We start from the raw sequence: 13,127 nt of genomic DNA, 5'->3' as shown, positions 1-13,127 counted from the left end.
TGTGTGCATCAACTTCAATGTCAATGTGTACATCCCTGGAAAGTACACTACCAAGGTAAATGAACTTATCCACAGCATTCAAAACTTCTCCATTGTTGTAATCGATGGTTCCACTATGGATGGTGAGGTGGTGGCCGATGAAGCACCTGTGTTTCCTTGGTGTTAATTATTAGGCCAATATTAGCACAGGCAGCAGAGAATTGATCCATACTTTGTTTCATCTCAGCTTCAGAGGCTGCATTGGGTGCACAATCATCTGCAAACAGAAAATCATGCACCAACACTTCCTCCATTTTGGTCTTGGCTTGTAACCTTTCCAAATTGAAGAATTTACCATCAGTACGGTAGTTGATCTTGATGCTGTATTCATCCTCATTAAAAACATTTGACAACATGGCTGAAAACATGCTAAAAAGCATGGGAGCAAGCACACAGCCCTGTTTCACTGCATTGGTGACTAATGGAGTATAAATTCTGGGAAATCTCTTGAATTGTCTATGAATCTTGCCGCTTGATCTGGTATTCCCCTGAGGCCAAAAGCCTTCAATTATTCCTATGCCCAAATCTCTGTTACCCTTAACCTAGCCCTCCATTGTCTGCTATCTCCAGGTAGCCTTCAGCTACTTCCCACTCTTAATCCCATTCTCTTGGTTCCTTTTGTTTTACCTCTAGTCACCCCAGTTACCAGCCACTCCCATAAAGACCCTTCCTGGACATTTCTTCCAGTCATACCATACTACTTGACCACCCCTAGATCCCTCTCACAGGTATTCTGTGTATAAGGTCCATCTTTCTTCCATGAAGATGCTCAGATTCAATCTAGCTCAGATTCAATCTGACCCACTGGCATTAGTGTCACAAAAACTCAGATTCCTTAAGAGTCCAATCAATGCTGAGATTTCTTAAGAGTCTGGCCAATATGGCAGATTTTCAATAAAACTTTGTTTTTCTTTGGCTAAAAGGCTTGGGTCGAATTCATTCAGGCAGGACCCAGCATGTCACTATTTTGGGATCCAAACACCCCTAAACCTCAACAAAATTATTACCAGAATGAGGAAGGGTCAAAAAGAGAGGGATATAAGGGAAACAGAAGAGGGCAGAAATGAGACTCGGATAGAAATTTGTCCCATTTGGCTCATGGTATTGGAAAGAGTATTTGATTTGAAATCAAAGGAGCTGAGTTTCGATCCCCATCTTGCCACTTACTACCTTAGTGAACTTGGGCAAGTCACTTCTTGGGTCAAATATTTCTTCACCTGTAAAATGACTAGGGTTTGTACTGGACACCCTCTAAGGAACTTTCTAGGTTTAAATCAATGATAAGTTGAACTAGTCTGACAGAAACCTAGAGTAGGTAACAGGGAGTGATATGAAATAAGTCTAAATTGGTAACCTAGAACCACAATGTGGTAGTACATTGGAATTTATTTCCTGGGAGGCTACCATGGCCAAAGAAAAGGAAAGTAAAGTGGGTTAGGGGGGCTGGAATAAAATCTAGACTAGGATCAGAAGTTCTCAGTTTTTTTTTCCAATTGTGTTAAGCAAAAGGCAAAGCTTTTCAAAGACCTCATTTTAGTTGTTTCCCTTTGAAGAAAGGCCATCCCCAAGGCACAGATCTGCAGGTGACATTCTTTCAAAATCAACTCCATATTTCTTTCTGATCTGTAGTAAAATCATGTCATTGGTTTATGGCATCTAAATCCATTTAAAGACAGGTGACTGTGCCAAGCCTAGAGGCCTGTATTGGGCTACCCGAGTCTTTCTTACCTGTCCAGGTCTTCGGCTGGCCACGCCGGATGCACATATGAGAGAAAGGACGTTCCAGAGTCAAACAGGGGTTGAGCTTTATTACAGGGTTTCGGTTACAAGTGCAGGGGGTCTTCTTTCTTAGGACGAAGAGGGGGAGATTTCCTAAGAAGGCTAAGCTTAAGGGAATGGAAGTAGAAGTACAAGCGGGGAGAGAGGGGGAGGGGAGAGAGGAAAGAAAAGAAGCGGAGCCCTACTTTTCTCTTTGGCTCCACACGTGCTAAGAGCTTTTAGGCTTCCTCAATCCTACTTAATCTTCAGCCACACAGTCTGCATCTCAATACCGTGCTGTTAGGTAACTAGGTGTGCTCCAATCCGGGACGACCTCGAGGGCAGGGAGACTCCACCCATCAGGTATCTCCGGGGGAGAGGCGGAAATACCCGAGCTAGCCGAGCTAGCTCGGTCTGACCTTCTCGAACCCCCGCTGTTCATGGAGGGCCTCGTAAGACTCTAAGATTTAGAAGTCCCACTTTTACCTGCCCGAGACTGTCCACACGGAATTGAGCTTCCAGTCCCAACATATCCCCTTCTTTGTTATGCGCGGAGCGCACCTGGCTCTAGAGCAAACAGTGGCTGGAGGCTGAGTGGATTAAGGAAGGCCTTTAGCATATGAGTACCTTACAACAAGACTTCATTCACACAGAAATCTGCAGCTAGCACAACTGACAAAGGGAGGCATCAAATAAAACAAAGATGAAACTAAATGGCTGAGTTACAACAGGGGAAGTGCAATCAACTAAAATCCCAAAGCATATTTTAAGAGAAGCAGGTGGTGTAGGCGCCTTACATCACCACTCCCTTAATCTTGCAAATGGATCTATACAGGTGGAAAATTGGTCACCTCCTCCCCACCCAAGTGTCCTGGGTTTGTGATATCAAAGTCCTCATTCAGCTGGCGAAAAAAGGATGCCTAGATGGGAAGCTGTCAGCAGCAGTGTCTGCGGTTGTGATGAGGGCTGCTTCCTCTCTGGGCAGCAAGGTTAAAGCTGTCAGCAGCAGGCTCAGGTGGTGTATGATCCTTCTCCGGGGTCTCTGGGCTCTCCGGGGTCTCCGCCTCCTGCGTCTCCGTCGTCTCCGACCTCGGTTCCCACCTACGGATCCTTCTAATGGGAATCCATGCATCACCTTTTCCTATGGAGACACAAACATACCCTGGACCCCATATTAGTATCTTATACGGACCTTTCCATTTCCCTGAGGCCATATCCTTTACCATGGCCCATGTGTCTTTATATCCAGCCTGGGTATTACTTTCCTTGCGGGGTTGTCTTGGAAAAGTCACAAAATGTCTCATAGCTGGAGTAGTATGTGAGTTTCTTGAGATATGCAAAAAATTGTGTGTATACACAGCTGTATCAAGCTCTGATTGTATTAGGCGACCTTTTCCCCTTCTTTGTTTAGCGAGGATCGCCTTTAAGGTAAAGATGATAAGAATGCATAGTGGCTCTTTACTTAGGTATAGCTGCTGCCAGGTGCTTACAAATGCTTCATTAACATCTGTAAGGAACCTGACTTTCCCAGATTTTTTCTTTTTAACAAACACAGGAGCATTCCAGGGTGCTAATTGCTCCTTAACCAATAGTTGTAGTGCCTGGAGTTTTTCTGAAGTCAAGGCCCAAATCGGGGTGTCTGACTTCCAATTCAAGGGTGGGGACTCCAGTGCAACTGCAATGGCCCTTACTAAAAATTTGATAGCTTCATCCCGAGGCGGCTCATAATGTCCCTGCCCCAGATGTTAAAACTAAGTCCTGGAATCACCAACGGCCATACAGTCCTTTGGCGATCCTCTGCCTCCCACTTTACTGGGTGCATTGTCTCTAAGGTATTTTGGCACCCTCCTATTCCCCACACTGGTCTCTGGCTTTCTTTGAGCTTCCAGTGCCTTAAGGGAAGGGCAATAGCTATGGGAAGCTGATCCTGGCCCCTCCCTGTACTTATTTCTTTCTGCCCAGGGGTAAGGCAGGCTCTGGCTAAGCTCTTCCAGTCATTAGGAGTCAGAATGAACTGACCGCTGAGAGTTTCAAGCATGGCTATAACAAAGGGTGAATTAGGGCCATGCTTGGTACAAGCCTCTTTAAGAGTCGCCACTCTCTTCCACTCTATGGGTATGTGGCTCCTCCGAACCCCACCGGGGACACTGGGGTCCGCTATTTCTAACACAGGAAATGTCCCTACATCTTCTCCATTCTCTATAGCCTTTCTTATTCCTTTTTCCAAACTGGACTGTGGCCCTGAACTGTCTGACCAATGGAGCAGGTTATAAGGAGGCGCGGAGGGAAGGCACGGCGTATTCTCCCCTGCCTCGCCTTTTCCATCTGCTAGATGGAGCTCCGGGTCTATTTTTTCTTTATGCTCCTTAACTTTCCGCTTAACTTTCTGCTTGCCTGGGTCCTCCCCTCCCCTCTCTCCGCTTCCACTCTTATTCCAATCCCGCCCTGGCCTCTCCGGCCCTTCCTTACAAAATTCTCGGAGGTCGTTTAACTCTATTGTGACCCCCGCCTCCCTGCCTTCCCTGTGAAGTGTCTCAGCCCAGACCTCCTGTTCCTCTGGCTTTATTACTGGCAATTGATTCCTCATCCCTGCCCTTTTCCCAGGGGTTTGGGAAGCTTCTCTCCCCTTTCTCTCCTTCCGAATCTAGGATTCGGGACTCGCTTCTTTCACAGCCCCTTCCGGGTGTACCCCAAAAGCACCCAGGATTATCTACGCTCCCAATCCCTGTTGGGACGCCAACTGCCAAGCCTAGAGGCCTGTATTGGGCTACCCGAGTCTTTCTTACCTGTCCAGGTCTTCGGCTGGCCACGCCGGATGCACATATGAGAGAAAGGACGTTCCAGAGTCAAACAGGGGTTGAGCTTTATTACAGGGTTTCGGTTACAAGTGCAGGGGGTCTTCTTTCTTAGGACGAAGAGGGGGAGATTTCCTAAGAAGGCTAAGCTTAAGGGAATGGAAGTAGAAGTACAAGCGGGGAGAGAGGGGGAGGGGAGAGAGGGAAGAAAAGAAGCGGAGCCCTACTTTTCTCTTTGGCTCCACACGTGCTAAGAGCTTTTAGGCTTCCTCAACCCTACTTAATCTTCAGCCACACAGTCTGCATCTCAATACCGTGCTGTTAGGTAACTAGGTGTGCTCCAATCCGGGACGACCTCGAGGGCAGGGAGACTCCACCCATCAGGTATCTCCGGGGGAGAGGCGGAAATACCCGAGCTAGCCGAGCTAGCTCGGTCTGACCTTCTCGAACCCCCGCTGTTCATGGAGGGCCTTGTAAGACTCTAAGATTTAGAAGTCCCACTTTTACCTGCCCGAGACTGTCCACACGGAATTGAGCTTCCAGTCCCAACATGACTGGGAGCCCAGTTTGTCATTTCAAAGGCAGAACTCTCATTACTTTCAGTAGGAGTTTGGCCTGAATAAATAGCAACAGGCACTGGAATCCATGAAGTTATAAGCACTGGATTACAGATTTAAATGGGATCAAGCAAAGTTGATAGAAAATAAGACTCTCTCTGTGTATATCTGTTTCCATCCACAAATATTAGACATCATTTTTTTCAAAGATTTCTTGGCAATGTAAATTATTTCTCCAATTCCCAGTTCTATTCTTTGTCAGTTTTTAGTTAATTGCTTAGGAGGGTCACAGGAGACTCATTGGTTGCTTTTTGTTTTTTTGTTTTTGGTCTAATTGATTAAGCAATTGCTAAGGCCAATAAGGAGTTGTCTCTCTTCCGAGTGTATTTAGCCCTGGGCAGAACCACAGCATTGTGGACATATCTTGCCCCTAGCCCAAAGGTTCAGCCCTTCTGCCAACAGCTAAGATTCCCAGATGGATGGCCTGTGACAGCTTGTGCACTTGACTGAAGTTTTAGACTCTGATAAGACTGCAGGAATTGTATCAAGTTGGAAAGGATATTTATTTGAGGTTGTATGCCTGCTCACTCTGATATTGCTTTTTAATGTACTAGAGGATAGAAAGTTCTGAAGAAGCCAAATTTGGTTTTGTATTTCATTAAATGTCAAATTAAGGCACATTGCAGTGTCTGTGAGATACTGAAGTTCTTCTACCAGGAGTCTGACAGCAAGAAGAATTTGAGAAGATGTTTTTTTTTCCTCTGGAGGATTAAGCCTTTGTACATAAGATCATTTCAGGTAAGAAAATAATTACTCCTTTTTTTTAATTAGAGCTTTATAATACTAATGTCTATATTGCTCAAAGACATTCTGGCTTGTAATACCGTGATGGTAAACTCAAGACAACATTGACTTCTGGTTAACTCTCATTAGTTCATGAAAGTCTTAATTAAGCAGCTGCTAAAAAGTAAATGAGTTATGATAATTTTTTTCATAATTGATATCATTTTGGGATACTCAATGCTGAACATTTGGAAGGAGACTTATTCTGTGCTTTTAATGGATAATTAAGTGATAAACATTTCTCCCCTAGACTTCAGACTGGTTACAGCAGATTTAAGACAACAGGGAAATTTGGAGAATAATGAGTGGCAATGAGCCAAGAGAGTCAGTATAGATCAATCACAGGCCTGGGCTGCCTCCCTGAATGACTGACTTAGGAAAATATTGATCAATTAGGGCTCCATGGAAACTCAAATAACTGCAAATTAAGCTACTGAAGAAAAGGAGCGGGAAAACTAAGCTTAAACTGGATGGTTGGGATAAACAACAATGAAGGAAACTGAGGAACAAATTCAGAAATTATCCTCAGATCAGATATCTACCTTCTGAAGATAAAACTTTTTAGGACACTGGGACAATGAACATTGTGTGGTATAGCCAAAAGAAGGCATGGAAAACAACCAAGTCTTCACCTTTCCACTGTATGGTTTGGTTTTGTTTTCTTCCACATCCATCTATGTTCTTTCACAAAGAAAGAGGTTGAAGTTCAATATATCATATAGATGATGGGATTATAAATTTAAGGCCAGAAGATGTCGCAGAGGTCATCAGCCAACACTTTGATTTATAAGCCCAGGTAGGTTATGTGCCTGGCACAAGGTCAGCTGCAGATTAAGTAGCAGAACTGGGATCTAAACCAAGCTTCCACGGTTCCAAATCCAACATGCCTTTTACTGTTCCTTGTTGTCTCTGCCAAAAAATTAAATGTTATTTTGGATGTCCTGCTCTTTCATAAGGAAAAGGGTCAAATCATCAACAATGAACCTGAATATTCTGTTAGTCTCCCAAAGCATTCCATATTAATTGCCTATTTCCCCTAATAAGATGATGTTTTCCTTAAAGCCAATTTTAGGAAGAAGAAGGAAGGGAGGAGGAAACAAACTTTAATGTGAGTCTTTCTGCCCTTTTCCTCTTGGAGCAGGACTCAGGCCTAAGCCTAGAATGTTCTCCCTTCTCTTTGCCTATGGAATCTCCGGAGTCTCTGTACATTTTTTAATTAAAAGCTAACTCAAAAGTTACCTCCTTCCTGAACCCCCAACTGCCCCTCACCCTGAGGCCTCATATACATGCATCTCATGATACTATGGTACAAAGGCAACAAGAGATCATGAGTAGAGTCTTAGACTTAAGAGCCAAGTAAATCTGGGTTCAAATCATATCTCTAACGTGTGACCCTAGGCAAGTCACTCAAACTTCTTTGAGCTTTCAGCAGCCCTCCCTCTTGAATGGGCTGTGATCTGATAACAAAAACCCAAATCCACTTTATGCTACTACACTCACTGGTGTTTATCTTATTCCTATACTAGAATGAACTGCTCAAGGTTCTTTTTTTTTTTCAAGCTTGGTACCTTCTCTAGTACAATATTCTGCACAAAGTAGTTAATTAAAAAATGTCTGTTATATTACATTCTGTAAGCTGTTCGGAAGATAGCTGGCAGAATGAATAGAATACTATACAGGAAAATGTAACATCATACATGGCCTGAGATTTGCTATTTAAGGGAATAAATATTGATGTGGCACCTACTGTGTTCCAGATACTGTGCTAAGTACTTTACAAATATCTCATTTGATCCTCACAGCAACCCTTGGGGGTAAGTGTTGTTATCCCTGTTTTACAGATGAGGAAACTGAGGAAACTCAGGATAAGTGACTTGCCTAGGGCAACATACTACTAAACGTCTGAGAGTACATTCAAACTTATATAAACATAATTTTTCCTGTTATCATCATCATCACTGTGTAAGTCTGAGGTGCATTTCAGTGAAAAATTCATTTCATAGACATAAGGAAAAAAGTGAGATGGTTGTGGAAGCCAGCCAGTAAAAGGAGAAACTCTTGATGTCTCCTGGTAACAGAAAGTTCTACTTCATCTTTTCTCCTAAAAGAAAGCGAATCATTATCTCCAGTTCTCCAGCAAGCTGGCAAGGGTGCAATATTTGCTAAACTGTGGGAAGAGAGGAGCAGGGATTGATTCCAAAATGTATGTATATATGTTGCTGATTTTTTTTTTAACTGAAAGCTGTCTCATCAAAATTAATATGTGGAGAATATTCACAATGTAACACATAAGACTTTTTTTTTCTGATGTAGAATGTTATATTATCATGTATATTATAAACCATTTAACTACATTATATTGCTCTAAACCACTGTGACTGGCAACAATTTGTCATGTTTTCCGCCCAGGCTCAAGCATCAAGGGAAAGGGTGATGTGCACAACAGACACATTGATCCAACATACAGCTTTGCTCCTGGGACTACCTGGTCTTGGCTTCTCTTACTATGGCACTCGTCAACTGACCCAAGGGAAGCAGTGGACCTGAAAACTTAAATTATGTTGGAGCACGGACCTATAAGTGAACCTTTACACAGGGGAAATAAAACTTTTTTTCTCAGTTTTTCACCTTTTCTGTTGTTATTTCAAAGGGCAAGGCAATCACAGAAACTTTCAGTCAGAAAAGGCCTTAGAGGTCACACAGTCTGTTCCACCTAAACTGGGAGCCAGGGTTCAGGCAGGAAGAAAAAGGAGAGATCTCTAAACAGCCGAAGGTGGTTCCCAACAGGGGGATTCAAACTGACTCTTCTCCTACTTCCACCCCAAGGTATTAGAAGGTGCTGAGGCAGTAGTGTGTAGGGAAATGTTTAACAACTACCTCTCACATATTAATATGTGTGTGTGTGTACATATATTCTCATGACAACTTAAAGTTTGATCTCTATTGTTAGTAGTCTGTTATTAAACATTTAATAGGCACCTACGATATATACAGTATATAGTGTATATATACTTATACACACATGTATATACACATGTATATAATATGTATATTATATACATTACATAATATTTCATTATATATGCATAACATATTTACATTACATGTGTGTGTACATATACATATACACATGCTCACAACACTTTAAAGTCTGATCTATATTGTTATTAGTCCATTATTAAACATTTATTAGGCACCTATTATGTGTCAAGCACTGTGCTATACTCTGAGTAGATAAAGAATGATTCAAGACTGAGACTTGACAAGGCTCAATCAGTGCCACATGACAAAGGACCTCAAGAGAAGAGGGTAATATAGAGTTGAACTGGTTCACCAACCAGTTAAGATGAGGAGAGTACCTAGTGCTAATGTGATGGCCTGGGAGAGAACCATTGTCTTAGATTCCATATGGATTTCCCAGCATACTTAGCAGAAATTTTTTACATGTCAAGCTGAACTGCTACATGTGACTTATAGGTCAGTTAAAACACCACAACTTTCTAAAAGAATTTGGAGTCATGAGACCTGGATCCATATCTACACTCTGCTACTCACTACCTTTATGATTTTGGGTATGTCACAACTATTCCTGGTCTCAGTTTCTTTCATCCATAAAAGAAGAGGATTAGACTGGAATCTGGTCACTAGGTGATCTCTAAGGTAATTTCTACTCTAAGTCTTAAAATCTCCCCTGATCCCTCTCTGCCTCACTCCCAGGGCAGTAATAACTTTTTCCTTCCACAGATTAAGCTCTCGTAGAAGTGTATATGTATTATTTTATGGTATTTGTGTATGTGCCCTAACTTTTGAAGCTCCATGAGGTCAAGACCTCACTCTCTTTTAAACTTTTTATCTCCCCCAACTGCTAATACACAGCAAGACTTACTAAACACATATTAAATTTAAATTTTGCATAGAATAGGTGTTCAATAAACATTTGATTGACTGATTGGTTTGCTGAAAGACACACAGAAATGCCTGTCTCTACTTTTCTCCTTTTCATTACAGTGAAAAGAAATGGAGTAATATGTGCACATGCCCACTTTTTGTGTCATCCTCCTTTTTTTGCTCTAGTGTGGTAAAGGCAACTCTGGGAGGGTGGCTCATGAATAAGCTATCCAAAGTGATTCTCTACTACCTTGCTCTTTCCTTGATACTCCTTTCCTCCACCCATCTACACCCATCCTTGGGCAACTGCCAGCTCTACTAATCAAGTCATATGTTTGGCTGTAGGAGAAAATAGTTAATACCTGGGGCACATGTTAAGTGGTTAAGTATAGTGGGCCACTTGTCCTACCTTGTGTTTCCTGACCTGCTATCCATTCACAGCAGTTGAGAAGGAAGTATGTATCATGGAAGAAAGTTGAAACATTACTACATTTATTAGGAGATCCTGGGACCCAAGGACAGTCTAATGAAAGCTCCTAGGATTTCAATCCTTTTGTGCCTCAATTCAGCACAACTGCTGAAATGGATTCTAGTTGGTACAGACATCTGTGGGAAAGGAGGAGTTTGAAAGAGGCCTTTTCTGCTGGATTCTATGAGATATTCAAGAAAGCAGTGAGCAAAACAGGAGTCATGGCATGTTCCTGAAGTCTCTTGGTTCTGAGGAATTAGTAGTATCTCTGGATCCGGAAGAATTGAGTTCAAATCCTTCCTTACTACCTATGATTCTTGGACATCTGGAATTTCCCTGTACTTTAGTCTTTTTATCTATTAAATGAGTGAATGAGGGGATTGAGATGGTCTCTGGGGTAGCTTCAAGCTCTAGATTTTTGATCCCTTGATGCTAAGGAGAGAAGATAGTTAGTTTATCCCAGAGAAGATACAGAGACCAACTGGAGTACTCTTTAAGCACAATACTCTGATTTGCAACAGAAGCTCCTACCACACCAGGACCTCCACCATTCCAACAGGATTCATTGAAACCTAAACCATTCTCCACATGATAGCATGAGTTTTGAAGGATATTGATTATCAATACTAGAAAGGGTAGAAAGGAAGAAGATTGTACTACTCAATCATAGATAGGTGATGAAATAAATATTCTAGCGATTTGTTTTGAAATTTCATCCACAGGGCAGCTAGGTGATATGGTGGGTAGAGTACCTGCCCTGAAGTTAGGAGGACCTGAGTTCAAATCTGACCTCAGCTACTTGTTAGCTGTGTGACCTTGGGCAGTCACTTAAAGCTTCCAAAAAAAAAAGAAAGAAACTTTTCCCTGATTAAATATCTTACTACTTCGATCTTTTTTTCTATCTAATCTGTTAGTACAACAGCAACTGAATATCTAATTCAGAATTTGACTCTAGATTTGACTTCAAGTTGGATGAGGCCACAAGTCAGAGGAAAAAATCTAATTATCTAAAATCCCTGCACACTAAACAAGTCCATACAAATCCAGAGTTGAGCTGAATGTGGGTTACAAGAGATTTAAAATAATATTGAATGAATCTTAGATGTGACCTTGGACAACTCATTTAACTACTCTAATTTCCTTATCTAAAAAAAAATCAATGACCTCCAAGGCCTCTTTCAGCTTTAAGTATATAATACCATGATAAATACATCTAAACCAATATATCCTTTTCAGAGACTTCTTAGATTCATTTGTACTTCCTTTCAGCAGAATCTGAGCAAAAACAAAGTATCTCCATGGACCTCTATGTTACTTATACTGTTACAAATTTAGGAATGTGTGTTTTATAAGTTATAGTATCTGACCACCCTAAAGTATTATTTCTTTGCTCTTTTGTTAGTTGCCTGGAAATGTTCAGATGTTACAACCTATAAAGATGTGCTGGTAAAAAAGAATAAGTATAAATACTGAAAAGTAAAGCCAGATGTACATGTATAAGGGTCTGACAAGCTTTCTCTTACACTTTCTCCTCCAAGATTTTCAGTAGTAAATAGGCTTTAGGCTTTCGTAATCTCCTACAGTACAGTTTTAGATAAGTTATCACATTCACTGGCATAACTTGGTGACCACATCTCTTTTGCTTGAGTTGACTATGTCTGGGGTAGAAATTGAGTTGAATGTCAAAAACAAAAAAACAAGAAACTAGAAATGTGGGAGGTGGGAGAGGCCTTAAGAATCTTGAAGCCCAGGGCTTTCGTTTTAAAGAAGAGGAAAGTGAGACTCTGAGAAGGGAAATGACTGGCCCAGGATCATCAGCTCTGTAGATATAAAACTAGATCTAGAAATCAAGTGTCTTGTCTTAGTGCATCTGAGAGCAACTTCCACAGCACCATCCTCATAGACACAAGAGGCAGATGGGAGCATAGAATCCATAACTTTTTTAAACATTGCAGAGACTTCATGATTTGCCAGGTAATAAACTTTTCTCTACATGCTCATGGGAACCTGTGCCAAGTTGACTAGTTGAATCTAGAATTATCATTGTATATAAATGAGGCTTTTAAAGATAACAGATCATAATAGAAATTCCTGCTTATGTGGATTTGTGGGGGAGGGGAGGTAATCTTGTGATTTCTTTGGTCTAGGGAATTCTCCGTGAAAAAACACCTTCTACCAATGCAAATGGGCACCTGCTCCACAGCTTCAAGCTCCAAGATTGCCTGATGTACTAAGAGGTTAATTGACTTGGGGAGAGTGACATCTTCAGTATGTGCCTGAGAGGATCTTAAACCTAGGTGTCCTTGACTCTGTCTCTCCAGCCACACTGTCTTTCAAATAGATTTCATATTTTCTAAAAAATTTTAGAAGAAAATTTTCTCTTTTCTACTTTTTCTTCCTTTCTTTTTAGAAAGGCCGCAGGGCATAGCATCTAGAGTGTTGGTCTTATGAATACAGAGGGTTGTGATCAAGTCTGGCCTGTAGTATATATTGGCTGTGTGACCCAGGAGAAGTTACTTAACCTCTCAATGCTCCAGAATTAAGACTCTTAAGATTTATTTTGGTAGAAGGAATCTATACATTGAGAGGTTACTGAAGAAATTCCAGGTCTGGACCCTCAGCCCTAATTTTTCTCTAATTTTGGAAAGTATTTTTCTGCAAACACTATTTATATCTAGCCACTAAGGGACATCTGAAACAGAAGAATATGTGTTCGTTGGGGCATTATTAATCAAAAACAGATTTAGGCTTACACCATGCTGAGGATTTTTTTTTCCT

The 13,127-nt window shown here is 41.5% G+C and overlaps 1 long non-coding RNA gene across 1 annotated transcript in view; it reads right to left on the bottom strand.

Moving 5' to 3' along the window:
* Positions 1-1,658: 1,658 nt before the first annotated feature.
* LOC140520424 (uncharacterized) overlaps positions 1,659-13,127 on the bottom strand; it is a 103,514-nt gene continuing 92,045 nt past the window's right edge. The window contains exon 3 of the long non-coding RNA XR_011972497.1: positions 1,659-4,702. This is a non-coding gene — a long non-coding RNA (uncharacterized lncRNA). The remainder of the gene's footprint in view (positions 4,703-13,127) is intronic.

This window comes from Notamacropus eugenii, chromosome 1 (genome assembly GCF_028372415.1).
Source record: "Notamacropus eugenii isolate mMacEug1 chromosome 1, mMacEug1.pri_v2, whole genome shotgun sequence".
Classification (NCBI taxonomy): Eukaryota; Metazoa; Chordata; class Mammalia; order Diprotodontia; family Macropodidae; genus Notamacropus; species Notamacropus eugenii.
Note: the sequence above shows the minus strand (reverse complement) of the source record. Positions and strands in the feature narration are given on the sequence as shown.